Below are 4,969 nucleotides of genomic sequence, written 5' to 3' on the forward strand. Positions count from 1 at the left end.
GGCAGGGGTTTTGGTATTTGATTAGCCCTATGATATGACCCTGACTGACAATATTATGACAAGTGACCTATGATGTTAAAATTTACGTTTTTTACGTTGTCTGGAAAAGTTTTTCAATTTTTTGGGTAAATCCAATGTGGCTACCAAACCATGTGACCTGATTATCATTAACGATATAATTATTTAACGTGATTGAAAATAAAGTGGCAAAATTATGTGTGACAATGGTCACACATAATTTGTGTGACCATTGGTACACAAATTAGATGATGTAACCTGTGACATCATAGGTGGGGAACTTTTTGTTCCTCATAGACAGGTGGTCGATCATACCTGTAAAGTTCCGCCTCAATCTGTTCAGCCATATCAGAGATTTTTGAAAGTATAAAAATATATATTAAAAAAAAGGCTGCCGAACCACGTGACTGATGACGTCATCAATTTTTTTCCTGTCCACCAATTTATCCCAAGACGACCCTCAATATGTTTTATACTGATTGGATATAGTGTTCTGCATATGCAATTATGACATCATAACGAAGGCACCTTTGACATCATAAAAAAAAAAATCACACTTATTCCCCATGGGGAGTACTTCACACGTACTAAATTTCAATTTTTTCGACGGAGCGGTTTCGGAAATACAGAGGTCCGACGCTTTTCCCTTTTTTTACAACATGGCTGTCACACCACGACACCTCTGACGTCATAATTACCACATGAGTAGTTGAAACTGTGGTGAAAATTTCGTGTAATCCGACAAGTGGTTGCAGAGAAAATGAATTTAAAAGGGAACAACAAAATGCAGACACGTAGTACGTACGAGCATGTGTACGCGACATATTGCTTTTCGTTTCGCGCGTGCGGGTTGTGTCATCCATTTTCTCAATCCATTTCGCGGACGAGAATAATGTGCGGTGTAAACGGCGGTACATGTCATGCGATAATTTGCCGCTGCGTTTACTCGTCAAGGTTATAACCATCTTATATATCAGTTATTATATCCGTGAAATAACTGATTAAAAAAAAAAAAACACGTCGCGCAACAAAACTATGAAAGATCAAATGTTGATAAGTATCTGCCGCTTGGGACTCGACGACGGTTGGTGGTTTGGCCGGAAGTGGCGTCGTAACCGTAAATTCTCCTCTGGTGAGTGGAAATACAATCATAATGCTTTTTATTTATCCGTGGTACGAACGCTTTAAACTTCTTACTGCGCAGTGCATACTGGTTTTGTCGTTGTGTGCAATTATCTTTGTGGCGCACTTCATTAAATTTTAATGTCATGCCGAATTGTGTGAAACGTACAACGTAATTATTTTTATTGCCGGTACACGACAACGTAACCGATTCGTGTCGTTACTATAAGCATAAGATTGTGGATTTATTAACTTTATTATTTCATCGAAGCGTGCCGACGGGTTAGCCGTTGTTTAAATCGTGACGTTACCATTAATTGGGTTTTTAATCAACAGCGACCCCGACGCTCGATCAAGGGGTGTGTCTCCATTGTTACACGAATTGGAGCGATTTCGCGCTCTCAGGTACAAGTCGGAGTCTTGGTTTATTTAATTATTATTAGCTCGAGCATGGATCGTTTTACCACAAACTCAACCATCGTTAACCAAGTTTGTTCCAGCAAGTTAGTTATGTTTATCCGTTCAATGTGAATTCACGAATCATCGACGATTTTTTTTTTTTACCTCATTGTGTGTATTTTATCGGTTATTAAAACCCCTAACTATAAATACTAGTGCGTGGCCTTGCGTGCAAAAAATAAAAATAATTAAAAAAAAAAACTTTCAAACCGCGTGCCAGAAACAACAAACACACAGGCCGTTCCTTCGCTCTCACGTGCGTGGCCGTGCGTGCAAAAAAAAAAATTGTGACGTCATAGCACCATGTCCTGCCATTGCTTTGGTAAATAAATGGCTATAACTTGGGAACCACTTGTCCGATTAATATCAAATCTTGAAAAGGCACGTCCACAGTTCCCCAGCAATATACCTGGCAAGTTTCAATTAGATCGGACCAGCGGTTGTCAAACAGCGGTCACTCGCAGACACACAGATTGCTGCAATTATAGATAGATATAAATACAGCCTTTGTGGTACCTTATCAGCATGTCCATGATGTGGATGGACCATCATGGAATGTCTACTTCATGATTCACTTGCCAATCGTTGAGATGAACTTCAATGTAAAATTATTTTAATTTGGGAGTTTGCTAATTAAATCGGAGTCCCGGTGAGATGGTGCACAGGTAGGTGGCTCACCTTTTTCCAGCCCGAGTTCAATTCCTGATCCGATTATAAAATGCTGGATTGGTGCTTCACGAGTAATGTTCTAGTCAAAAAAAAAAAAGAGATATGTAGCTAAATAACATACGAGAGGCATTTTTGAGGGAAAAGTTGGCAACCAGTTTATTTTACTTAATTTGGGTGTGCTGAATTCAAATTTGCTGTCTGCCAAGCTGTATCTTGACCGCCTGACCCTCAAAATGACGTAATAAGCCACGGCCCTTTTTTGCCGAATGCGAAATATAATTCTCCTTAGAAATGGTATCAAAACTATCATATGTGGTATCAAATTAAAGCCTAATGACATGTACATTGCATTCATACTGTCAATGAATTGGTTTTGTATGATCTTTGATCAATGAAATGTCAAAAGGTCATGATTTGTGTGAAATGTACAATCAAAATTATATATACATTTATGGCCCTGTAATGAAAAGGAGAGGAAAGTCAACTTCTACTTGAATTAAAAGTTGGTCAGGTTTTGATTTTAAAAAAGGATTAATATGCATTTGATGTTGTTTGTAAGTGTGACCCATCTTGGTCTCTGAAAAAAAAAAATAGCTTCTCTAGAGGGCGCTAAGTCATCATATTGTGGCCACAGGCTGTCTCCACTGCACACATCAGCACATGTAATTGGACAAAAGTTACTCCATTGTTATGTCAACAACCTTGTCAATTATACACTATTCTGGTAAGTTTTTAATATTTTGTATGTAACAAGGCATCTGTGAATGTAATTATTTACTTGATATTTCATGAATTTCAGTCCTTCCCTTGTATTGTTACGAATCTGGAACCCATCACACACAAGAGCCAGAGTCCTTAAAGATCAGTTATATCGGTAAGTATGTGTTTCGAGTTAGGGTCCCGTCCCTTGTTTAATGTGTAATTAAATGTACGTGCGCTGCGGAGTTGTTTTATAGTCAGGTCTTTAAATCCTTAAATCCGACAAACCAACCACCTCCACTGAACTAGCGTGTTCCGATTCACGACTCCTCCACTGAACTGGCGCTTTACAGTGCGTTACCATTCACAGCTCCTCCACGAACTAGCGCTTCACAGCGCGTTCAGATTCATGACTCCTCCACTGAACTAGCGCTTTTCAGAACGTTCCCATTCACAGCTCTTCCACTGAACTAGCGTTTCACAGCGTGTTCCCATTCACAGCTCCTCCACTGAACTAGCGCTTTACCTGGCTTCCCTTGCTGTCCAATCAGGAGCGAACAGCGCGTCGACACACCTGATCCCTGTCCAACCAAGCACACAGAACGTCCGACACCGAGGCTCCGCCCCGCTCATGGAGCGGATAAAAGACCATGCTCCCTTTGGAGGATTGTTATTCGGGTTCGTGTTCATGGTCATGTTGGCATCGGAGCCTGAGGAGAATCATTTGCTTCGCCTCCCTCATCGCTTACTCACTTGTTTTGCCATCCGGATCGTGCTGGCGTCTGCCGCTCCACTCCTGGTGCCTTCGTCCTTGACGCCACGTGAAAGCTGCGGGTTTGAGTCCCGCCACTGAGCCACATCGTCGAAGACCGCATGAGGCGGACAGGTCCAAGCACAGGCTCTGGTCTCCAGCTCACCTTTCCTTGAGCTGGAAGCCTTCAATAAAGACCCGACAGGGTCCATTTATTTGGGTGTGTGTCTGTGTGTGGGCCCGTCTGATAAGTGCTTTTGCTCACTGTATATTGCCTGTCTGATATTCGGATAACTCTGCCCTTACGTGCTTCCCGCCCCGCTTATTATTGTAATAATTTTCCCTATTGTTGAGTGTCCCAGCTCGTTCCCTGTCATTTCTTTTATTGGCTTAGCACGGTGCGTGTTGAGAAATAGCAGACAGTAAATTGTGCATTTGGACCGACAGGCCTTGGTGACCATCCGCTTGGGTTACACATGGTTCGAGCAAGGTAACGGCTCGTCCCGCTCAAGGTCTGTCGAGGGTGTGAATTCCCCGGTAGCTTTGCCGCGTGGGTAATTATGTATATTGAAGTTTGGCGATTCACCCGACCCCACGCGGTCGAATTATTGGCGATTCATGGTCCTGAAAAGGACCCGTGCCTTTTGGACTTATCCGCGGGTCACGACCCAAAATCCGGTGTGTTCGGTGGAGCCGACTCTACTGCTCCCTCTGGCGGTCGTGCTCGCCACCGAGACCCGGCCCCACAACAGTATCACGTTATAAAATAACAGTTGCACCAAACACCACACTAACTTGATATTTGTTGTGGTGTGTTCATAATTAACGACAAAATCTAATACCCAAATAATTATATCAGAGTGTATAATAATGTAAAAAAATAGAAGCTCTAGGATACAAGATAGACTGGTTATGTCAAATTTTAAAAGTACGGAAGGCCTTAAGAGACAAATCTCACGACAGTTTAAATTCCGGTCGTAATGGTTATGTCAACTTGCAAATGTATAGAAGGCCTTATAAAACAATTCTCACAACATTTTAAATAATAAATATTAGAAACATTCTCAAACATGTTCAATTATTACATTTTCAGGGTTATCAAGAGCATGTGACCTGCCAGAGAGCCCTTGCTAAGCCTCAAAAGAGAATGTCCAACTGAACTTACCCAATGCATCTTTTGCCAAGAAGATGCAAGCGAAAAACTACTTGCCGCCAAAGAACAAGGACTTTCTACTTTGAATAAATGCGTAT

At 41.7% G+C, this 4,969-nt stretch overlaps 1 protein-coding gene across 7 annotated transcripts in view; it reads left to right on the plus strand.

Annotated features, from left to right (window-relative positions):
- Nucleotides 1-1,015: 1,015 nt before the first annotated feature.
- Nucleotides 1,016-4,969, plus strand: part of LOC147021691 (chromobox protein homolog 3-like) — a 36,045-nt gene continuing 32,091 nt past the window's right edge. The window contains exons 1-2 of one of the 7 annotated variants that reach the window (XM_085891935.1): nucleotides 1,133-1,150; nucleotides 3,068-3,142. The gene's annotated coding sequence lies outside the window, so the exon portion shown is untranslated. Of the gene's footprint in view, nucleotides 1,151-1,172; nucleotides 1,192-1,502; nucleotides 1,546-3,061; nucleotides 3,143-4,969 lie in introns of those variants that run through there. The other 6 variants (XM_085891934.1, XM_085891937.1, XM_085891936.1 and 3 more) reach the window with 6 other exon arrangements.

The sequence above is a fragment of the Eptatretus burgeri genome, chromosome 8, assembly GCF_056783735.1.
Source record: "Eptatretus burgeri isolate ZD-2024b chromosome 8, Ebu_testis_v1, whole genome shotgun sequence".
Classification (NCBI taxonomy): Eukaryota; Metazoa; Chordata; class Myxini; order Myxiniformes; family Myxinidae; genus Eptatretus; species Eptatretus burgeri.